Source organism: Xyrauchen texanus, chromosome 22, assembly GCF_025860055.1.
Source record: "Xyrauchen texanus isolate HMW12.3.18 chromosome 22, RBS_HiC_50CHRs, whole genome shotgun sequence".
Classification (NCBI taxonomy): domain Eukaryota; kingdom Metazoa; phylum Chordata; class Actinopteri; order Cypriniformes; family Catostomidae; genus Xyrauchen; species Xyrauchen texanus.
The window spans coordinates 31,543,877-31,569,840 of NC_068297.1; positions in this window are offsets into that span (position 1 = coordinate 31,543,877).

Here is a 25,964-nt window from a genome sequence, read left to right on the forward strand (position 1 = left end):
CAGAGAGGAAACATACAGTTATCAAAAAAAATGTGTGTGTGTGTGTTTGTGTGTGTAGAACAAGTACAGAAAGATTAGTGTGTGGCATATGAGAGAGAATCCATTGTGATGCTAAAACGCTGACAGTTCATTTGTTTCAAAAGTGCTTCAAAGGTGAGTCTGCCTCCTTTCAGACACAACAAAGAAGCTTTAGTGCTTTCCGTGTTCCCCTAAAGGTGATAATCACCCAAGAGAGAACTGTTTGGGCTGAGAGACTCTCACAGAATGGGGGTTATTCAAAGAACCTGGGGGTGTGTGAAAAGCAGGAAGCTATAGGGGATAATGGAGAAAGTAGGTAAGAGACATTCAGCAGGGGTGGATTCAGGTTACAAGAAAGTTTGTCTTCTTCTTCGCTCAGAGGTAGGTCTACGCTCTTTGCTCAGAGCAAGAAAGACGTTTGAAAAAGTCAAACTATGGGATATTATTTGCGAACATTCAGTTTATTCAGGCAACATCTCAAAAGTAAAATGTCCAGACACATTATGGTAATGAGAATTTGGGAGGGGAATGTCCTTGACTGTCATGAGAATAATGCCACAATCCAAAAAATGTCTGGTCACCAAATAGGCTTCATTTTCATTCTGCAAAATATTTGTTGTTATTTTGCCTTTCTTCACCCATATTCAGCCATATGACCTGATCATTACTGATCACTATATACAATTAGGGACAAAACACATGTATAGATTAAGAATGGGAGAGTGTATAAAAGAGATGTATACAGAGTATACACAACTTGGTTTGGATCAGTTATGTATTAGGCCATTTGGACACATCAATGCACCAGTCCTAAACCTGTGAGGACAGGAAGTGACTTGAGCAGATCCCTGGGGCTTCTGGGCCAGGGTAATAGATCCATTAACACTTCCATCATCCACCCCCACCACACAGCAGAACAGCTCACGGCCCACTGCAGGCTATACACACCTAGACTGATCTGTTCACTGTGTGGCCCTCTCCCACCTTCCCAGCCTGCACTTCTCAAGGACTAGCCTCTCCATGGCCATTACACACACACACTTGCAGACAAACTCAAGCTTGACAGCCTGATTAGGACCAGAGACCACCAGCTGGTGGTTCAATCCCAGAGTAAATACAGGGTAAAACAACAAGTCTCATCCAAACACAGCACTGTCAACAAAACAGATCTTACAAAAGTCAGGGGAGTTCATAGAGTTGGAACAAATGTTTGTAAATAACCAATAATAAAAAAACCATATGGACTAGTTTGATAGCTTGATAACTTTAATGTTTCCAAAAGCTCAGTGTTACATAGAAAACATAACTTCTTAAAGTTCATGGAATACTACAAATTCAAATTCATTAAAAAAAAAATCTGATTCATTCAGTTTGCATCATTTCAATGAACCATATCAAAAGCCAGTTCATCACTTTGTTGAAGTCATCAATCGAATATGTTCACAGAAGTCCTCACTATGTTTTAAAATAAGAATAAGAACCATTTCAACAGAATTAAGTATCACTATTATGAAGCCCAGTCCAATGTCTTTGGAGATACTCAGGAACCATCTATTGTCAATATCTAAAAACATTTTTTAAAGCTCCATGTGTTTTAAGATAACATTTTTGACTGAAGTCAGCAAATGGCAAAGTTGTAATTTATTTCCTTTTCAAACATGAGAAGTTTCTCTGGCTCTTACTTCAGTTTCATATTGGCGTCCCACTTACTTTTCTCCACATTCCATGGTCTTCTCTCCCTTCAGCTGAGAGTGGTGGTGTGGGGCATTAGTCTGAGTCTGCCCACCATGTGTGGATGTGTTGATTTCCCTCAATGCCTACTAGCACACAACTGCATAGGTGTCTTCAGGGTAAATGCACAATGGTACGTGTGTTTGCCTATATCAGCCTTGGAGCTCACTTCTGCTATAGTGGTACTGTTTCCCAGCTCCTGTCATGCAGCTGCGCAGCAGGGCCCAGCTCCACTTCAGGGCCCGACCACTCAACACTAATCTGTTTTCTCAATTTGTCCCTGACAGGGATTATATCTGTCAGTCAAAAAGCATCCTACCACATGGATCATTTGCCTGTTTTTTACCCCACTACTCTTGTCCTAAATGCACTTTCTCTATCTCTTTCATATCTCTGCCCCTCCTCTCTTGCTCTGTTTCTCTCTGTAATCCTCCGCTGTGATGGGTGGCGTGCAGAGCAGACGTTAACAGCTTAGCTGAGAGCTGTTGTGGATGTGTGTGCAAGATGAGTGCAATAACTCTCAACACCTCTTTCTTCTCTTTCGCCCACCTCTCTACTCCATAGGCAACCATCCCACTATCCCACCCTCTCATAGGCCACAATAGCACTCAGCAGACCACTATCTTCATTAGCATTGACAAAGCATGTGGGGAAGGTGAATGGTATTCCTCTGTTTACATTTCTTCAGATGCATTATCATTATTGCTCGAGTACAGCAGGAGAAGGAAGCAAATATTCCTAACAATGAGATTAAATTGATGCTATACTGTATGTAACTAACTGACTAAATTGGAGCACACAGAAAGTGTCCAAGTATTATGGGCAATGCTACAAAGGGGTAAGTACCCAAATTAAGCTACTGACCTTTCATTACAATAGGAAGACTTGCTAAACATCTACAGTATTACACCGTAAGTCACTTTTGAAAGGTCAGTTCAAAGCTTTGTATTCTTTGGCAAGCATAGAGATGCTAAATAAATCAAAATACAGGCCAAACGGAAAACTTAAGCAACAGTATTTTTTCTTTCTTCTCAGTATTCTTTTAAACTTGTAATGATGTAAATGAAAAATAAATGTTTGATTTTAACCCTGTAATCTGTGTTATTATATCATCAATAGCTTTATTCACAGCAAGGAATTTTTTTTCTCAAACACATTACTTTTAGACTATTCAAACTGCAGTTAATATGTGAACAGATCAGATTTTATTCTGTTCAAACTGCAGTCAATTTTGCAAGCACATGCACATTAGTTGTCATAGTAATGATGCAAACATTTGTATGTTCCCCATGCGTGTGAGTTTAGCAGTGGATGTTTTGCCATTGTTTATGTTTTTCATGAGGGCAGTATCCAGATTTTATCACGTTCGTCACAGACAATGGCTTTAAAAACGGGATAGGTGGCATATACAATATTTTTTTCAGCTAGGGTTTACAACTGTCTTGTTTTAGACAGGATGTCCCCTATTTTGACAGAAATAATTATGTCCCATACGGGACACTTTTCATTCTATATATTAGGCTGCCTGCATCAAATTTAAAAGCTCCCTGTTCACATATACAGTGGACTCATTTAATAGAAATAATTGCAATAAGTAATAAATAACTTTGCATATGTTTACAAGTTTATGATAATTTATTTAAAAAAATCATCTTTTGTATGTCTAAAGTTTAAAAGCATGCCATTTCAGTTCTGTGTCCTCTATATTTGAGCAAAAAGTCTTAATTTATTTCACTGAATGGCAGCAAGTACTAGAAAAAATAATTGTTCTTCTATCTCCTTCCATCACATTATGCTGCTCTGAAATGTAGGTGGTGCTCTAATGCATTTTTGCACTCAACCACAGATACGTTTTTTTGTTTTGTTTTTTAAGTGCTAAGAGCTTCAACACTCTTTTGTTGAATATATTGACTTGAGTTGTCTGAGTTGTCTAGAATCCCAATCTAGCTGTCATTGGAAAACAGAGAATCCCAGCTTTACAATGTTGTGTAACATTTTATCTTCAACAGATTAGAACCTGCTGATGATTTGTTTCTCTTACTTTTTCTATTGAACTTCATATTTTGATAAAAAAAAAAAGGTTGACACAAAATTTGATTATTCACCCAAGCAAGCTCCCTAACAATTAAACAAGTCATTTCTTCATCTCTGTCACGAACCCCGCTCCCTCGCTCCGCCCCCTCGAGCTTCCACGCTCGTTCCGCCCCCTCGAGCTCGCACGCTCGTTTTGCTCCCTCGAGCTCGCACGCTCGTTTTGCTCCCTCGAGCTTCCACGCTCGTTCTGCTCCCTTGAGCTCGCATGCTCGTTTTGCTCCCTCGAGCTTGCACGCTCGTTTTGCTCCCTCGAGCTCTCATGCTCGTTAGCAGGTCTCCCTCCTCGGGCTCGCAAGCCCACTCTCAGTCACCACATTAGTTTCACCTGTACTCGTCTGATCACCCATCATTGTTTACACCTGCACTCGCCCCTATATATCACAACCCTTTCGTCTCACGCCTGTTGGTTATTGTATTTAGTTTCCCGTGTCTTTGCCCCCCCCCGCTAGTCCCGTCTAGTTCCGAACTCCCTTGTGATTGTTACCCCTTAGCTTGCCAGCTCTAGTATTCCCCTAGTTCCCTTCTTTTTCATCCCGCTAGTCCCGTCTAGTTGTGCTTGTTTCCCGGCTTCGACCTCCCGCTCTCATTGACCACTCTCTCCCGGATTTGCCCCTTTACACTACTTTGATTCCCCGGCTTTTGACCCTACGCTTCCCTCGACGACTCTCATTTGGATTTGCCCTTGTTTGTACTTTTGCCTGCTTTGCTTGTTGGAATTAAGTAGTTTCCCATCGACATTGTGACTGTCTCGTCTTGTGTGTGTGTGTGTGTGTGTGTGCGGGTTACAGAATAACCAACCCCACCGAAGACAGTCACAATGCATCACGCGGAGGATTCGCGCAGCTCCCTAGAGTGGATGTGCACGTCGCTTTCGGTGCGAGGAGCTACGATTTGGAGACATGACCAAGCGCTCGCGGCCCAGGGGCAGCAGGTATGTACTATGTCTGAAATATTTCACCCTGTTTCACCTGTGTGTGCCCCTGAGCCCGTTGATGCTCTCCATGCATCCGCGAGCGCCGTATGCTCTCCATCCCCGGAGAGGTTTTATGGCTCTTCGGACGCTAACCAAGGGTTTTCCGTGCAAGGCAGTGGTTGTGTAACTCATAACCCCGTCCTTGACATTATGGAGCCAGCGGCCCAACTCTTGGTTTTGCGCCACGGGAGCCAACCCTTGGAGGCTTATGTTATGGATTTTTGTGCCCTGGCGTACCAGGTGAATTTTGATGAGTTGGCTCTGAAAGACATTTTTCAATGTGGACTGAATGAGCCAACCTCGTCAGTCATGCCTGGTGGTTGCTGCTCCCTTAACTTGGCTCAGTTTATTGACCTCGCCCTACTGCACGCTGGTTCTTCGTTTACTGTGGGGGAGGCAGACACTGAACCAGCTCTCCACGCCACGGCCCCCGTCTCAAAGCCTACCACGGCCCCCGTCTCGAAGCCTACCACGGCCCCCGTCTCGAAGCCAACCATGGCCCCCGTCCCGAAGCCTGTCACGGCCCCAGTCCCGAAGCCTGACACGGCCCCAGTCCCGAAGCCTGTCACAGCCAGCGAGTCAACGCCCTTGCCTGCCACGGCCAGCGAGCCAGCGCCCATGCCTGCCACGGCCAGCGCCCATGCCGGTCACGGCCAGCGAGCCAGCGCCCATGCCTGCCACGGCCAACGAGCCAGCACCCATGCCTGCCACGGCCAGCGAGCCAATGCCCATGCATGCCACGGCCAGCGAGCCAGCGCCCATGCCTGCCACGGCCAACGAGCCAGCGCCCAGGTCTGCCACGGCCAACGAGCCAGCGCCCATGCCTGCCACGGCCGGCGAGCCAGCGCCCATGTCTGCCACGGTCAGACAGCCAGTGCCTGTAGCCTCGACCGTCCCCATTGCCACGTCCCCTGTTGGCCGAAGACGTAAGAGAAGGAAGAGGGCCCCTTCTCCCCAGTCTCATCTTGTGCTCAAGACCGCAGAGGTTCCCTCAGAGTCTTCCACGGCTCAACCGACCTCTGCTCCGCCCTCAGAGTCTTCCACGGCTCTGCCGGGCTCTGCTCCGCCCTCAGAGTCTTTCATGGCTCTGCCGAGCTCTGCTCTGCCCTCAGAGTCTTCCACGGCTCTGCCGGGCTCTGCTCCGCCCTCAGAGTCTTCTACGGCTCTGACAGACTCTGCTCCGCCCTCAGAGTCTTCCACGGCTCTGCCGGGCTCTGCTTCGCCCTCAGAGTCTTCCACGGCTCCTCCTCTCGAGCCTCCCAGGGCTCCTCCTCTCGAGCCTCCCAGGGCTCCATTTCTCGAGCCTCCCAGAGCTCTACCCCTCGAGCCCCCCCGGGCTCTGCCTCTCAAGCCTCCCAGGGCTCCTCCTCTCGAGTCTTTCATGGCTCCTCCTCCCCCCAAGCCTCTCAGGGCTTCGTCTCTCGAGTCTCTCAGGGCTCCTCCCCCTCTCAAGCCTCCCAGGGCTTCTCCTCTCGAGTCTTTCAGGGCTCTGCTCCCCCTCAGAGCCCTCGCGGCCTCCGCCTCATGAGCCTCCCAAGGCTCCTCCTCTCGAGCCTCCCAGGGCTCCTCCTCTCGAGCCTCCCAGGGCTCCGTTTCTCAAGCCTCCCAGGGCTCCTCCTCTCGAGTCTTTCATGGCTCCTCCTCCCCCCAAGCCTCTCAGGGCTTCGTCTCTCGAGTCTCTCAGGGCTCCTCCCCCTCTCAAGCCTCCTAGGGCTTCTCCTCTCGAGTCTTTCAGGGCTCCTCCTCCCCTCGAGCCTCTCAGGGCTCCGTCCCTCGAGCCTCTCATGGCTCCACCCCTCAAGCCTCTCAGGGCTCCGTCTCTCGAGTCTCTTAGGGCTCCACCCCCTCTCAAGCCTCTCAGGGCTTCTCCTCTCGAGTCTTTCAGGGCTCCTCCCCCCCTCGAGCCTCTCAGGGCCCCGTCCCTCGAGTCTTTCATGGCTCCACCCCTCAAGCCTCTCAGGGCTCCGTCCCTCGAGTCTTTCAGGACTCCTCCCCCTCTCAAGCCTCTCAGGGCTTCGTCTCTCGAGTCTTTCATGGCTCCCCCCTCAAGACTTCAGAGCTTTCTAGGGCTCCGCCTCCCGAGCCTCCTATGCCCCCCCTCCAGAGCCTCCTACGGCTCCACCTCCCAAGCCTCTCACGGCTCTGCTCCCAGAGACTCCAGAGCTTTCTAGGGCTCCGCCTCCCGAGCCTCCTACGGCTCCCCCTCCAGAGCCTCCGACGGCTCCACCTCCCGAGCCTCCCACGGCTCTGCTCCCAGAGACACCAGAGCTTTCTAGAGCTCCGCCCCTTGAGCCTCCTACGGCTCTACCCCCCGAGACTACAGAGCCTGCCAGGCCGTCGCCTCGGAAACCCCTCACGGTGCCGCCTCCCTTGGCTCCACCTCCAGAGCCTTCCAGGCCTTCGCCCCTAAAGCCTCCTGCGGCTCCACCTCCAGAGCCTTCCAGAACCCCGCCTCCAGAGCCGCCTACGGTGCCGCCTCTGACGGCTCCGCCTTTCACGGCTCAGCCCGGACTTCCTGACCCTCTCCCTGTCCTGTGGCCTCTTCCCTGGCCTCCGGACCCTATTCCTGTCCGGTGGTCACCTTCCAGACCCCCGGACCCAGTCCCTGTCCTCCAGTCGCCTTCCAGACCCCCTGACCCAGCCTCTGCCCTATGGCTGCCCCCTAGATCTCCCGACCACCCGCCTGTCCGCTATGTTCCCCCTGACCTTGCCTTGAAACTGCCCATTGACCCCATGGACTGTCTCATTTCCGTCTGTGCCCCTTGGACTGCCCTCAATTTTGTTGTGTTTTGTGGGTTTTCTGTTCAGGGGTTTTTTTGTTTGTTGGGATCGTCCAGCACCACTTCCCAGAGGTCGCGCTCCTCGCGACCGAGCGCGGCCGTCAGGAGCCGTCCGTTATAGAGGGGGGAGTTCCGCCCCCTCGAGCTTCCATGCTCGTTCCGCCCCCTCGAGCTCGCACGCTCGTTTTGCTTCCTCGAGCTCGCACGCTCGTTTTGCTCCCTCGAGCTTCCACGCTCGTTCTGCTCCCTCGAGCTCGCACGCTCGTTTTGCTCCCTCGAGCTTGCACGCTCGTTTTGCTCCCTCAAGCTCTCATGCTCGTTAGCAGGTCTCCCTCCTCGGGCTCGCAAGCCCGCTCTCAGTCACCACATTAGTTTCACCTGTACTCGTCTGATCACCCATCATTGTTTACACCTGCACTCGCCCCTATATATATCACAACCCTTTCGTCTCACGCCTGTTGGTTATTGTATTTAGTTTCCCGTGTCTTTGCCCCCCCCGCTAGTCCCGTCTAGTTCCGAACTCCCTTGTGATTGTTACCCCTTAGCTTGCCAGCTCTAGTATTCCCCTAGTTCCCTTCTTTTTCATCCCGCTAGTCCCGTCTAGTTGTGCTTGTTTCCCGGCTTCGACCTCCCGCTCTCATTGACCACTCTCTCCCGGATTTGCCCCTTTACACTACTTTGAGTCCCCTGCTTTTGACCCTACGCTTCCCTTGACGACTCTCATTTGGATTTGCCCTTGTTTGTACTTTTGCCTGCTTTGCTTGTTGGAATAAAGTAGTTTCCCATCGACATTGTGACTGTCTCGTCTTGTGTGTGTGTGTGCGGGTTACAATCTCATGTTGAAGTTAACGACCCATGGTAAGATTTGATATAACTTTGAGGCTATTTGGGGCTTACAAATCGGTGGTCAGCACAGAAAAATTACATTTTATGCCTTACCAAAAAATTCACATTTTGATAGTTTTGAAAATACATGTAATTCAAATAGTCGTATTATGGCAACAAATTAAGCTGTAAAGTTACCTTCCTGAGAATGAGAGATTTCATTTGATATTTGACTTGCTATGTTAAGGTGCTATGTTAAGGGCTTTTATATTCATTTTAATATTTCTACAATGTAACCTGTAGGTGGTGCCAATTTGTGACACAAATGTTTTCAGGCCTTATTTTGTTATTTTATGTAACTAAATACAAGTGATGTGGTTCTCTAAAAAGTTCAGATTCAAATTATATCACATATGCATCCAGGGACTTCTGTGTTTTATATGATAAAATGTTCAGGATGCAGTATATGTCTTCTCATTGCATCAACTGATGAAATAACCCATTGCGCAAAGCAAATGATGGAGAAAAAAAACACATGAAATCCAAACTGACCATTCAGACTAAGATGCATTAACAATAAACTGCCACCTACTGATCCCCTACGAATGTGGTTAGGATCAGGCTTGTAAAAATCTGATTTGTGATTTTGTCCTGTTCAGACTCAAAACCCTAAATGGATTTCAGTCAGATAGGACCTATTTGTCAAGCATATTTTTGGTTTAACTTGCAGGTTCATCACATTTGACCAATATGAAGATTCTACACACTGTATATGTTTGCAAACCTGCATGTGTGTGAATGGAAATGTGGGGAACATTACACCATGCAAGAGACATTTGTATTTTTGTAATCAGTGTTTAAAAGACATAGGTAGAGCATTGTTTTGATCAATGCCATGAATTTACTGCCAGAACGCTTATGTTTCTATGGTTACTCTCCAAGGCCAAGGTAACAATGCACTTTGGCAGTTCCGCTGGCAACTCACCTCATCTGGTGACAGTCTGGATTGTTGTATGTGTAATTATGGTGGAATGTTTACACCAATGATAGTCATTTCTGTTCAAGCTCACCTGGACAGGCAGCAGAAAGTGAGTGACAGGTCTTAAAAACATTTTGTTTTGTGTAGCGCTCAATGCCAGTGCAGGTCTGCATACCGCCAAACAGCTGTGCTCCTTACATGCACCAAGATGGAATAGCCAAACACACCAGCGTGCTGAGTGTGACAGCGCATCCTGGAGCTCTGGGACTCTGTTGGGTCCCTTGTCTGTATTCATTGCAGGAGTCATCCCGATTGTCAATACACTAATCATATGCTTTGTCACACTGCAGCTTATGCTGAGACTGGGGGTTCAGGCAAAGTCAACTTTCTCAGTCATGCATTTCCTACATTGTTTGCTCTTTTATTTCTTTGCTAGCTACCCATTAATTTTTACAGAGAAGGCTGGATCAAAATGTAATCACTTTTTGTAGTGACAAAAAATGTAATGTGTCGGTACTATGGTTCAGGGATGGTATGAAATGATAATACAGTGGTACTTTGATATATAAAGTGGTCAGTGTTGGGGAGTAACAGATTACATGTAACAGGATTATGTATTTAAAATGCAAAATATAAGTAACTGTATTCCACTACAGTTACAATTAAAACATTGGTAATTAGAATACAGTTACATTCAAAAAGTATTTTGATTACTGAAGAGATTACTTAGCATTTTAATGCATTTATTTCATTTAATATTTAGTCATTTCAGATGGAAAACATTTAAACATATAAATGTTGCTATCCAAAGTGCATTTGAACAGCGGTGAAACACTTTCATATGATGTGTTGCATTCATACGAGCAAACAGAAGTAAGTTTGAAGTAAGTTTGTCTTACTGTACTGGCAGATATTTAACAGTCAAAACAAGTGAAAAAATCTACCAGTGCTGAAGAAGTAATCCAAATTAATTAGAATAAGTTACTGACCTTGAGTAATCTAACAGAATATGTTACAAATGACATTTTACAGCATGTATTCTGTAATCTGTAGTGGAATACATTTCAAAAGTAACCCTCCCAACCCTGAAGGTGGTACAGTTCGATTACCATATTCAAACACCATGTAAATGGCGATATGAGATACTTTAAAGATTATTATTGGTAGCACTTATATATTTTACAGTACTGTTCTACATTTACTTACTATATAAATACAATCACTACAGTAATTACTAGGTACTAACCCCAACCCTAACCCATGCTAAGTACATGTAGTTAATCTAATATTACTCAGTAATGTATTGGGTAAGTGTAAGTATACTGACAGTACACATACTGTAAAATTAAGTGCAACCGTACTATTGTATTACCAATATGATGTGGTCCAAAAAACACAGTATTACCATGGTTGGCCAATATTTTTATAGTAATATCATGGTCCTTTGACATATACACGATGGTACTGTTTGATTACCATATTCACACACCATGGTATTTATTGGTACTGTAAGGTACTTCAAAAAATGTCATGGTATTCCCATTACGGTAGTTTCCCAAGCCAAGATTTTTACCAAAGTACACTCACCAAGCACTTTATTAGAAACACTATGGTCCTAAAACAATGACCATCTTGGTCTTCTGCTGTTGTAGCCCATCTGCCTCAAAGTTAGACATATTGTGTATTCCAAGACACTTTTCTGCTCACTACAATTGTACAGAGGGGTTATCTGAGTTATCGTAGCCTTTCTGTCAGCTAGAATCAGTCTGGCAATTCTCCACTGCCCTCTCTCATCAACAAGACGTTTCCGTCCTCTGCCACTCACTGGATATTTTTTATTTGTTTGTTTGTTTGTTTTTGTCCCTATTCTGGGTAATCAAATACTCAAACCAGCTGATCTGGCACGGATAATCATGCCACGACCAAAATAATTGTGATAAAAAATAAATTCCCCATTCTGCTGGTTGATGTGCATATTAACTGAAGCTCCTTACCTGCATCTGCATGATTTTATGCATTGCACTGCTGCTGCACTATTAGCTGATTAGATAATCATGTGAATAGGTAGGTGTACAGGTGTTCCTAATAAAGTGGTTGTAGAGTGTACAGTATATTTTCATAGAAATACCATGGTACTTTCACATGTAGCATTGTACTGTATGATATAATTAATATACCATGATACTGAAATGTTACAATAAGATACCTCAAAAGGAATTATGGTATAACCAAAAGTAGAGGTCGACCGATATATCGATTTTGCCGATTAATCAGCACCGATAACAGATTTCTGGAACTATTGGTTATCTTGCAGAAATCCACACCGATACTTTTTCCCCGTTGCGTGTGGTGCTGGAGAGGCAGGGAAGGGTCCACTGTCATTATACATTATGAGAGCGGCCTCTAGAGGCGATCACTTCACTACTGACTTGTGGTGTTTGTTTTGACACATAAGACAACATTCTGCATTTTATTTATTTGTAATGGAATAGTGTAGGATAGAGAGAAACAATAGATATTGATATTGAGTCTTGAGAAAACTTCGCACTCAGGAAGAAACAACATCTTTTAAAATTAAAAATTCTTATTTTGAATTAGCAATTCTACACAGCACAAATAATGAAACTTTTTCACCAAGGAAAATTGCCTCATGTGGATGAAAAGGTTGAGAAAATATAATTCCAAGCACTTAATCGACAATGAATCAATCCATTACTAAAAAATGGATGGGAGCACAGTATCATAACCGTACTGAAGGGATGACAGGGAACAGATTGATTTCTTCCCCTGTTGCTCATCTCTCCTCCATTCCACTCTAATTGCACTCTAATTAACATTTAATTTACAAGAGGATCCAGCCTCCTGCTTGTTCTACAAGCAGATACAGGGCTTGCTGCACACCAGAGGAAAGATTGCAGATCTGCAATTTCACCATCAGCTCCTGAAACGTGGAGGTTTGATAATGACCACTTCTGAGGATTCTCCTCATTAATGTTTGTGTGGTATCCCATGAAGTAAGGTGTTTCCTTGGCTCTCCTTATTCTTCAAACTCTGATTAAGATTACATTTAGTGCCGTTCAACATTACACTTCTTAAGCTTTCTCAGCCTTTTAGTGATAAATTGAATGATGCTTGGAACATTAACAGCCATTGTTAAGAAATAGTTATGTGTCCTAGTCTTTGAACTTGTATTCCAACAATACAAGAATGTTCAAAAGGATATCTGAACTCATTCCCAATAATAATATAAAAATTATTGGCAATAACTATTATTTGGGATGAAACAAGAGGTGTTACCCGACATAATTTCCTTTTTCTTCTGTTCTTCCACCCAGGAGTTTAAATAGAGAGGGCAAAACAAATCTATTTCTTCCTCACTCCCTTCCCGTCTTTTCCCTTCACATAGCAGCCTCCCTGCTCATCCGCTTTATTTGAGATCAATTCCAAAGAAAACAGACAAGCAATTATAAATCAGACCACAAAAATTAACCTGGACCAACATGGGGTCAAATCTGTCTGTTGTCTCAAAATGACCTGGAAGGGCTCAGGCAGGTGGCAACATCCCAAGCGGATCTGAAGACTGGACTGCTGTCCTTCTCCACCCAGGGAGGGGCCCACTGATCTCACTTTAATGTCCAATTCAGTCACTTAGCTTGAGGAATATCAATATCAAATGTATTTTCCAGGACAATTCCAGAAGCATTCCTCTCACCACCCCTTTCCACATACCAATAGCACTGGGACACTAATAAATGGGCTAACAAAACCTCTAGTTAAGCACCAGCATTTAAGCTCCTAAGATCTTGCCATTATGTAAACGTTCCCTGAAAACAAGCCGTAATATCTTGTTTTGCTTTTCAGGTATCTTGCATTAAGTATGTTTTTATGGTAAAAAGGCAAACATTCAGAATATGAGTTTTGCATTGCTGTACACGGGTATAATAGTGACAGCTCATGGCTTGCTCCTTACATGGATTGCACCAGCCACTTTCTGATACCAGCACTATGCTTTTCCACTAAGTCAGACCATCCTAGAATAATATACTGCATACTGAATAGACCTGCATAGCAAACTTACAAATTATGTCAACTTCCAAATCCAGAGACATCTAAGTAACAACTATGCATTGCTGAATAAGGTTGTGCAAGCCAATTTAATATGATTCATGTAATTTCTTACCTGATGAAGAAGGATGCTGCAGCTGAGGTTGGCTGGTTGGTGGAGGGGGGCATGGCCTGACCAAACTGAACCGGACTTCTTTGTCTGGAGGGAGTCAGGGACACTCTGGAGACCGTGTTTTCTGAGGGACAGCTGTTCTGCTCTGCTTGATCCATGGCACCTTGTGCCTAAGGAAAGGAAATATTATAGATGATTCTTCAGACATTGAAACCAAATAATATCGGACTAATTTATCCTTGTTTCATAGTTTCAAGAATCCTACGCCCAGGCCAAAGAGGATCACACCTTAATAAGTAGGTCTGCTAGGAGCTTTCACGATGCCGAGTACAAGGCAGAGCAGGTCTTTACATGGAGCAAGAGCCAGTTTATTGACAAATTATGTATCAAAGGTTACATATAAAAAGAGGGAGGTAACAATTACACAATGCATTCGTCAAAAACTACATAAGCACTAGGGAAAGGCATAATTTGCCATCAGGGACAAGCATTAATTTCTGTACTGAAGCTATGAAATGGGTTTCAATGGGCAGAGATTTAAATAGTACACAAATTGCAAATTCTTAGTCATGCATGCCCAGAAATAATATAAGCAGGTCAAAATGTTCCCTCGAAAGAGGAATGTGATAGAGTCAAGAAGCAAGCCTTTCTTCTGGGACTTCCATACAGAAAATCAAGGAAGGGACAAAAGCGATTGTAAGTGGGCGACTTCAAATAAACAGGGCTGTTACATAAATTCCTGTATGTTGTCTGGAAGGAATAGCTTTTTCACAAAGAGGAGATATTGCTGAATATATTGTCTGAGGCCTGTGAGTAACTAAGCAGTTTATCCAACAATCAATATGATCTGTCAAGTGCTTGTTTTGTATGCAATACCCAAAACCCACAGGTGAGATTGGGACATTTCCCAGAGTCTGCTGTGAGCAATTTGACAACTGTGGCTATAGCATTGCATGTCTTCTATGTTGTGATGGTTGTGCATAATGGCTGGGTTTGTGTTTGCTCTGGATTCATGTCTGACAATTAAAATAACATCATTAACAATCTTTTCATGAAGCATATGCCATCCAGTGTGCATGGTGTGTCAACAAAACTCTGACAGGAAAACTATTAATATAGCTGGGATGGCATATGTGCTCCATATATCACAAAACTTCAGACACATGGTTGGATCATTCAAACAAGACAATGTACGATAAGTAGCATCCAGACTGAGATGTTTCTAGTCTGCACTTTGTTGAATTGTGCCATTTTGTTGAATAAATATCAAATAAAAAAATATGAAATTGTTTTGCTTATGTTTTGTTTACATCCAGTGTTGGGGGTAACGCAATAAAAGTAACGTGAATTACGTAATCAGATTACGTAATCAGATTTTCGAGTAATGAGTAATGCAATATTTTTTATTTTAGACCATAATATCGGAGTTACTTTTTAACTAAAGTAACGCATTGCTTTGTACACCTTTTCTGTCCATGTATTGCGAGAAATCAGCAGTAAAAGTGTGTAAGTGAGACGTAGTCCATGATTAGCATTGTATTTCTATAGAGTGTGAGGCCAGAGACCATTTAGCAGAGAGAGACGAGTCACTTCTATTTAAATAAATGGGAGAAATTGGAATGCCCAACCAAGAAGCTCTAGCACCCAGCAGTCAATGGACAATGACAATGCACCTTTTAGATACAGACATTGCCTGTCAATCAACTCGCTAATGCGCATGCACATTTCATGTTTTTAGCGTGATATGAGATCAGCAACATTCGGTTGAGTGAAACGTGGTTGATTCATGTGTTACTGCACACAAAAAATCTGTAAACTCGTTCAGGCAGAGGGATAATAAGAGTAGTCTTCCACTGGCCACGACATAATACACAGGGTGAAATACTTGATCAATTCACAGACTTATGCAGTCGAACTGCTCTGTGTTAGAGCTCCCTGTAACTGGGAGAATGGGAGGAGAAATGCTGACTCTGGATCAGTGACTCCAAGTTAAGTTTTACATGGTTTGTGAATGCAGAGAAAACGTCTTAGTTTCTAAATATGTTCATGAAACAAGCTGTTTGTAGCATTAAAAACAATTCCATTCAAGTTATATCAACATATATCTTTGAAGTTGTGGTGTCTGTACACACCGTGGATCAACTCAAAACAAGCATGCACTGAGATGACAAGTGAAAAATATTCATTTATTCATCAGACTTAGACTGGCATTCCCCACTGACTTCTGAAAAACATCTTAAATTGACTCTGTCATTGTCGATGGGCACAGCATATGATGACAGATATGATGCAGGTTCAAGTGTTTGATGTTGCTGCTTTAGGTAAGACAGTGGTTATTCTTCATTACTCATATTGGCTGCCATGTTGATGGAAAAACAAATCATGAATATTCATGTTATTGATTCTTTATTATAAATATTACGTGAAGACCTACTTTCTAAATATCTTTGTTTACTATGTTGATTTGACATGAGTGTTGTACAGTAGCAAGCATGAACTGTAATGTCTCTTATATGCAATGCATGTATTATTTGTATGGAATGCATTGTATAGCAGAAGAGAAAGTGGCTGTGATAAAAAAGTAATGCAAAAGTTTTACTTTCCATAAAAAAACTTTTTAATTAAGTTAAAAACATTTTTTAAGGAGTAACACAACATTCTAAGGAGTTATTTTTAAAAGTAACGTTACCCAACACTGTTTATGTCTATTTGTTCAAATGACCCAGGCTTATGGTTTTGTCTATAATAATTTCTGTTTAATTCAGTAATTATTATGTCTGACTGTTTTGTGCATGCGGATATGAATTCCATTTCAATTTGTTGAATTTATGTAATACATGCTCACTCACACACACAAAATTACCCAATAACTGTCAAAGCCACTTTTGTGTGAGCAATGTTTTACAGCTGTCAGACTTTGAAAGAAGAAAAGTCAACAACATTGGATAAAACCAACCTTGAAGTCCAATTTTTAGCTTGTAGGACAACAAAACACAAAAGATATCTCAATATCTTTAATGTATCGATATCTCATGTCGTTTCTAGTAGTAAAATCTAAATTGACTGGCTTTAATACAAATTAAAAAATTAATAATAGGTGAGCAAGAGGTTCACAATAGAAACCGCAATCTCCTCAGCCATTTTGAACAGAACGTCCTCTCCAATGTGAAAACTCCGGTAAGAGGTAAGCAACTTGAGTTTGTGTAATTAATCAGTCTGTTGTGTCTCTCAGCTGTGATGAGCCTTAATGATGAAGTTGTTAGTTTAAAGCTGTTTAAAGCTATTTCCTAGCTTTAGTAGTGTAGTAGTAATACAAGCAAATTGTTTTGAATTTAAACTCTGAGTGACGCTGACTCACTTCACTTAACAAATTGGCTCATGTTGTAAAAAATAAAATTGTCTTTTGCCTCTACCTGCTGGCTAAAATATGTAATGTCATGAAATTAAATGTAAAGAGACAGATGGCTCTTAACACATACTGTATGCACTGCTCTTACACTTAAGTTTAGAACAGCACGAACACAAGTGGAGTGATACACACAGCGAAGCATCCTATTGCTGATGGTGTGAGACCATCAGTACTCATGGAACATCTCTCATCCAATCAGATTCAAGGACTGGATCTAACTGTTATATATATTAGGGCTGGTGGAATTAACGCGTTAATCTTTGCGATTAATTTGAAATTATTAATATATATATATATATATATATATATATATATATATATATATATATATATATATATACTGTATTTAAGTCTGTATTAACCTCACCACATTAGGTTACACCACCAAAAATAGTTAGATTAGGTAAAACAGTTCCCTATGTGGTAGCAATTTCAGATTTTTACTGTGTATGTCAACATTTGTTTTGTTTGTGTATTGATATTTGGAGAAAATGTTACTTAATTGAAACATAACTGAGAAATTAACTACACCACCATTTCCGAAAAAGTTGGGACAGAATGGAAAATGCTAATGAGAGCAAAAAGTTCTGTGCTTTATTGAAGTTGCTTCAGCAACAAATTGTGTGATGTTTTCCCTTGTGAGTGTAACTTTTTTGGAAAATATACACTCATTTCAAATCAGATGATCGCAAGGCTCTTCAAAAAAAGTCGGGACAGTCAAGTGTTTACCACTGTGAAACATCATCATTTATTCTAATAACACTTATTAAGCATTTAAGCACTGAAGACACAAGTTTGTTAAGTTCAGCAAGCAGAATTGTCTCCATTTATTTATAAAGAAGGTCTTCAGTTAGGCTATTTTGTCGGGCCTCCTTTGCCAAATTTTGCGCTTCATAATGCATCACATATTCTCAATTGGAGTCAGGTCAGGACTGCAGGCAGGCCAATCTAACACTCGCACTCTCTGCTTACACAGCCATGCACTTGTAATCCGGGCAGTATGTGGTTGCCATTGTCCTGCTGTCCTCTTCTGAATGTGCATGATCTCCGATCCCTCAGTCATAATTGTCTTGATAACCGCCATTCATCTGTCATGGATATCATAACAAGAGCTCTGGTATACTTCTGTAAACCTGATTCTGATTTGAAATGAAAGTGTATATACTGTATTTATTTATAGGTAAAACATCAAATAATGTGCTTTTGAAGTGCTTTTAATTTTGCACAGGGTAAATAGAATATACAAATCACTACTTTTTGTTTTTATTAGCATTTTCCATAATGTCCCAACTTAACAAAAGGGCTTGCACAAACATAGCTTTCATGCACTAGTTGATGCAAAAACAGCATGCTAGATCCGTGACATGACAGAGTCAGATTACCGTTCATGGCATCCCGGTTTCAGATGTGCCATAATAAATCAAAACATGGTGTCTATCTGGACAGTACATTAAACCCCCACGCACAAATAAAGAAGGAGCGGGTGTCAGATTTCACCTCAACAGTATGTTTAAGGGGGCCACACCATTAGAGCGAGACCGAATTTGGGAAGCACAAACACAAATTAGACACACATACTGTAGAGTATATGCACACACACACACACTGTCACAGCAGCTGTCAAAAACTTAATATGGGGGTTTGGGGACTTAAACCCTCCAGTCAAGCAGTGTTCACGAGTGTCACTCACTGAGCATGAGGTGAGCATGATGTATCCCCAGGTCAGGTCATTAAACTACAGCTGCAGAGCACACTGCTCACTCGATAAAATCAGGTATTCTCTTTAAGCTATACCCTATACCCTGTCTACACCCTCGTCTTTCTCCCAGAGTCCAGAAAATACAATCATCTCCTCCCAAATATCTGTCTCTTTCTCTGTTCTTTGAATAGGAGCAGCATAATTTCTCACTCTGTGTCTCTTTGTCCTGCTCACAGGGAGGCAGATCACAGTCTCTTAAGGCTGCTTAAGGATTCCTGGTTTGGCACTCCCAGTAGGCCAGTAGGTCATTCCAGCCTATATGAAGCCCATGTGTAAATCCCACTCTTCTATGCTCTAATAATTTATCTGCCAGCTAGAGTGAAAAGCAATAAAGCTGACAGTAATGTCTGCTCAAGACACTTTCTCTTCTTTCAAGTTGCAACTCATCAGGTTACAGAGTCAAATGTTTTTCTTTTCTTTTTTTTATCTTCAAAGCATTTAATAAATAGGCTATGAATAATACAAAGGAAAACAAAAAATCATAGCCATATATCTCTTGCAAGCTCACAAGCTGGATATTTGTGATAAATATCCAACGAGCTTAAAGTCAATATGAAACTGCTTTTGCAATCCATTTTACTTTTGGAATGTGACAGGATGAATTTTTCTCCATCTGGAATTGATTGGATTGTGAAAAGTGGTCTTTATATGACAGGTGGTTTGAGGGGAGGGATTGAACATGAGAGGACTTGGTGCGTACCGATTTTACCGGCTTTCTCCTGTTTTTCCACCCCTCCTACTGCTGTACTCCCGATTTACAATTTCTCCCGATAAACACACGATTTTCCACATCCACACTGTGCTCATAAGGGATGGTCCTGTATTTAAATATGAAATGATGCATCTTGTTTCGAATCAATATGCGTCAAATCAAGCAATTTTTCCCATAAGATGGTAAAATGGCTTCATGGCAAAACTGTTCCATATCGTTAATGTAACATTGATATACTGTAAGTTGGACATTTTTCATAAGGTGGGCAAGGGGTCGTCTGAAAAGTCCACCCATTGTGCTGAAACATGCTAATACTGTGGAGGGTGTGGTAAAAGACCGCCTGAAAAGTCCACACATTGTGCTAAAAGTGTGGTTCAACATAAGGTTCAACATAAATGTTCAATAAGATCTACAAAATTACACAGATCTAACAATGTATGAAAACAATCAATGAGACAAAGTCAAGAAGTACAGGTGAAATATATATTTATTTAATATATAGTAAATAAAAAAAACATTATAAATAAAAAACATAAAAATATATATAAACCAAAACAGATGTATACGCAAGATAAAGAAGTTAAATAATCGAAGTAATAAAACTAATTATTCTCTTCAATGTAGCATTACTGACTGGTACTGCTGCTCCCTATACACATATTACATAGGGCACCTACTCCATCTGAGGACACCATCTTACGACCAGAAACTCCACCGACTGCCGAAAAGTGCTTTATAGTGGAGCTTTAAAGTTTTAATCACCATCCACTTGCATTGTATGGACCTACAAATTTGAGATATTCTTCTAAAAATCTTAATTTGTGTTCTGCTGACGAAAGAAAGTCATACACATCTAGGATGGCATGAGAATGATTAAATCACATTTTTGGGTGAACTATCCCTTTAATGTGCTCTTTGATATTCAGAATTGGGAAGTTTATTTGAATGTGTTTTATGTGCCCATTACACAACAAACTAATATGTTGGTACCATAGTACAGCGATGGTATAAGATGGTAAAACATTTTTAATATACCATTATGCTATCTTAGTAATCCAAGGTACATCAAACAATAAAACTGTGTCACCATAGTACCAATAAATCATGTCTGCCTTTGCATTCTCAAGCATTCAATTGAAACTAGACTTGATAGCTGTCAGCGTTTCATCGTGTGCTGATGGTGAATGCCCTGAACTCTGCGTGAATCTGTTTCTAGCCCTTTGATGTTTCTCTTTTTGCTTTTCTTGAACTCTCATCTGCCTTATAAGTTGTGATGTGCATTTACCCCATACAACAGACTACTGCACAGAACACAAGGTCCCTCCCAAGATTTTGTTTCATACCCAGTGCATCTCCATGGCTTTGTCTCCTCCTCTTTCCTCCTTCTACCTGTCATTTCTCCCCACAGAAATTAAACGGCAGCACTTATGAGTTACAGTGGTTTGCTTAAGGCTCAGCTAATTCCCATGGCACTGTTTGCGTTATTGTCATTGAGCTAATCCAACTTATACAAGGAACATCACTGAACAAGAGAAAAGCATACCCCCAAAGCCATTCCAGTGGTGTGCATGCACAGTCTACACGTGTAAGTACCGTGAGGCAGACAGCTTCTGTGGGTTTTTCAACACACACTGGGCCAGCAGTTGGTCTGATTATTATTTTAATTTTTTTTGGCAGAGGCTTTTTGCATTGTCTATGATAAGCACACGCTGGTTACTAAAAGCCTCTGTGGTGGTGCGTTTGCTGGTATAAAAGGACTTGTTGACATAAGCTAAAAGAGGAAATTCACCCACTATCTCCCTCCGCACTAACTCCCTCTTCATCAATAGCTGTTGCTGTTTGTGGTAACAAAAGGGCCTTATCAGATTAAACTGCAAAAGATTGCAAAAAGCAACATCAATGCCACAAAAGAGAGGTGATATCTATTTTCATTAGATTTTGATGCAACAGACAAGAACAGTTAAGTTAACCAATTGTGGTGCTCTTTATTTCAGAGGCTTTGTGCTTAGCACACATGGGCAGTTCACTGTGGAATGTAACAGTGCAATAAGACAATAAAATGCAAGAGTAATAAAAAGAACTGGTCAAACTCTCAATATACCTAACCTCCTACAGATGAAAAAAAACATACTAAATCAATAAGTAATAATGTTTTCTGAGTACATTTTGGCTATATATACATACACACAATATCATATATGTATATATATATATATATATATATATATATATATATATATATATATATATATATATATATATACAATTATATATTTAAACAATATCGAGCAAGAGTGTGATATGGCCCTACAGCAGCACTGCTGTGATTCGGCCACCGGCACAAGGCCGCAGGCCAAATGCCGTAGGTAATCACAGCATTGCTGATTTAGGGCCAAATTTCACGATTACGAATGTGATATTGCTTATATACAACAGTTCAATGAACAAGTACATTTTTACTAATTTGGAAAAATTGAGTACAGTCGTAAAAAAACACATTTGTGCACGGAACTACTTTCTTCTGCGACGGATCAGAAACTGTCGTTGCAGGTTCAAAACAAATAATGCGTTCAAGCCTCCATTAGTAATTAAAATGTTTTACTTCAGAAGTAGTATCACGGCTTGTGCTGTTTCGAACAAGTTATTGGATAAACAAGGATGGAGGTGTGTGTGTGAGAGAGAGAGAGAGAGAGAGAGAGAGAGAGAGATGGAGTTTGTGCGATCACCTGTTGCCACACCCAATCAGAGATGCTGTCAGATTTCTGAAGGTCAGCTTTCTCAGTGGAAAAATAGCATCCAAGCGGGGGTATTTCTCCCTATTTCGTGGTATTTTTCTTCAGAGCGGAATGTTTATGTGTTCGTCCTCTCACCTATTGCTACACTGCTGGATTTTTTTACAGCGCATATCAGCGGTCCACCTCGCATGGTCCAGTGTGGTGCTTCCCCTGGGCACTTCGGCAGCCTGAGTGTCTGGGGCACCAGCACTCATGGAAGGGTTGTGTTCTCATTGTGAGAACATGCTCATGAGAACATGAAGCAAGGAGCCACCGTGGCTGCTCCCCAACCCGGTCCATCCTGGGCTGATGCTCATCCGGCTGGGTCGGCAAGCACCTTGGGTGATCTGGAAGTGGACATGGGAGCGTTTCTGCTGGCTCAGCCCCCGTGGACCTCCCATCCTCCAGCACCCTCGTTCTATCCAGACGAGCTGTCACGTGATGCAGGCGATCTGCCTCAGGGCGGATTTGATTCGCTTGCGGCTCGCAATGAAGATGAGCTTTCAGTCGTGGCATCAGAGGGTGGGCTTCTGCTCTTGGAAGTGGACAAATCTGTTCGCGGCTGGATGATTAGTGTCTGGGCTCGGAGCACGACTCACGGCTGCGTTCCACCCGCCTTTCTTCCCGGAAGTGCACGAAGAGCTAACAAAGTCGTGGATGGCACCTTTTAGTACCCGTACACGGGGCTCGTCCACTCTGATTACCCTCGACGGCAGAGTGGCTAAGGGATATATCGAAGCTTCCCCAGGTAGAGTGCGCCATAGCGGTGCATTTATGCCCAGGCTCACTTCCAAGTTCTCTTCCTTTTTAATAATGAAGGTTTACATGACCGCTTCCCTGCACACCATGGTCTTCCAGCAGGTCCATCAGGCCTAAAAGTTCTGCACGAGGGTGGGGTGACCCAGGGTTGATGCAGGAACTGCGCACTTCAACGACCCCATCTTATGTACGAAAAAGGTCACGGTGGGCAGTTGGGCTGGGCGATGTACACTTTCATGGTCCATGAGCGGCACCTATGACTCAACCTTGTGGAGAAGCGTGATGCCGAGAAAGACCACTTTCTAGGTGCGCCCATCTCCCAAGGGGGGCTTTTTGGTACCATTGTGGATTTCGCCCATCAGTTCTCGACGTTAAGGAAGCAGACCGAGGGGATTAAACACAGTCTGCCGCGCCGTGACCCGGCCGCCTTCAGGTGACCAAGGTCCCGCACCCCGTCTGCTTCTCACCAGAGCCGTTCTTCTGCTTTGCCAGCCCTGGCTCCTGTACCATTGGAGCCTGCATGCTGGCCTCAGAGAAAAAGATCATGTACGACATCAGGATTGGTTCGCGACCATTGACCTGAAGGATGCAAACTTTCACGTATCGATCCTTGCTCGACACAGACCCTTTCTTTGGTTTGCCTTCAAGGGATGTGCATACCAGTACATGGTCTTCCCCTTCGGTCTGTCCCTGTCTCCTCGCGTCTTAACCAAGGTCTCAGAGGCTGCCCTGGCCCCTCGAACGACTCGGGATTCAGGTCAACTGGGAGAAGAGCAAGCTGTACAGAAGCATCTCTTTTCTCGGTATGGAGTTGGACTCGGTCACTCTCAAAGCATGTCTTTCGACCGCCAGGAAGAAGGCAGCGGTGCCAGTGAAACAATTTCAGAGGCTCCTGGGTAATATGGCATTCTCTGCAGTGGTTCTCCCCCTCGGGTTGATGCATATGAGACCTCTTCATCACTGGCTACAGACTTGTGTCCTGAGGTGGACATGGTGCCACGGCACCTGGCGTGTGACGATCACGTCGAGTGAGTGACAGACAGGGAACGTCTTGGTTACTGATGTAACCTCTGTTCCCTGATGGAGGGAACAAGATGTTGTATCCCTCCTGCCACGGCGCTGAACCAGCTGCTGACATGGCCGGGACACTCTATCGGCTCCTCAGCATAAATCTGAATGAGTGATGCATGCCATCTCCTTTTATACTCGTATGTCAGGGCCGGAGAGTAGCGTGCAAATTCCACTTGCCAATTTTCACTGGCCTTTTCTATTTTAAGCAAAGGTGATTGGGGCTCTCAAGATCAAACCCCTAGTGTCACTACATCGACACAACGTCTCATTCACTCCATCAGGGAACAGAGGTTACATCAGTAACCAAGACATTTCATTCCTTCATAATGTAATTCATATTTCGCTAACATTCACAAACAAATGTTGTATCCATTATTTTTTTATCATACACACCCATTTGAAAAAAAACAAATAAAGGCATGATTTTGCATTAAGAAAATGGGGTCTATATATAGTACCATTAAAAGTTTGTTTTATTTTATTTATTAGTAAATCCCATTATTCTTAATGGTGATTTTCATAAGTTTTTCATTGCTGGAATACAGTTTTTATGTAAAATTTTAAAAGCAGATCAATAGATGGTGTACAAATTTACAACGTTGAATATATTCATAGATTTTTTTTTGTATTAATGTTGAAAATTTAAACGTCATATTTTATAAAATATATATATATATATATATATATATATATATATATATATATATATATATATATATATATATATATATATATATGTCACAATGAAAATGTACATAAAACATAAGTAAATACATATTCTTTAAACTAAATCTAATTTTGTATTTATTTTTGGGGTAAAATATGACCTGAATATTTATTGAAATGTTTCATGGCATTCAACCATATAGAAGTTGATGTGATTTGGCACAACATCTATTATTAATAAATAACTTAATTTAATGTACAAATGAAAGGCCACATCGCTATAAACACTGCTAAACTTAAAGCTACATACCAGGCTTGGCTGAGGCAGGAAGTTATTGACGCGTGATATGCTCCACATGCCCTCCAGGTACTGCTGGGCCTGAATGGTGACTGAGCTGATGGCACCCGTCAAAGGTCTTCCACCCATGGTCACCTGCATGCTTGGCTTCATGGCAGAAGCACTGGACGATGGGTTCTGAGTCCATCCTATCTCACGCTGTCTCTCCCCCACAGGTAGGACACTATGTGCAGGGTGAGGTATCCTGGATTTGGTGGCTCTGGAGGAAAGAGTGACCACACTATGAGTGGTCAGTCTGGTGGGATGCCCAGGGAATGTGCTGGTGGGAAGAGATGGCCTATCAGAAACCATGACACAGTTCTTGGAGGGTCTGCAGTGCCTGCTGTCTCAGCTGCTGTGTTGGTGTGGCACACACCTGGCACTTTGTTCCTTCACACCCACCTTTACCCAGCCAATCAGGCATCTGCAGCTGGTCAATGATGAAGGAAGCAAATCCAGAGTCCTATAGAGTGCGAGAGAGGGCAAAAGAAGGTTACTAACAGTTTCTTTGTAATTGAACATTGCTTACCCTACTGAGAAGACCATGAATTTCAAATCCATTGCAGATTATTGCTGTTTTTGGTGCTAGTCTAGCTGATGAACCAGCATAGTCCTAGTGTTTACCAGATAAAGTTAAATGGTGAATCTGGTTAACCAGCATGACATTTCAGATGAAGTGAAGCCTTAAATCAGCTTAAATCTTGCTAGTTGGTTAAAAAGTCTCATGAGAACACCAGCTCACCAGCATCCCATTCTTGGAACCACCATCCAAAAAATAACATATACTGGTAATTGGTCTTTTCAGTAGCGTGTTTTGCCTTTTTTGGTTATATTTATTTTTATTTTCAAATGAATTCACACTTGGAATCTAAAATGACGGATGTCGTCATTGGATTAAAG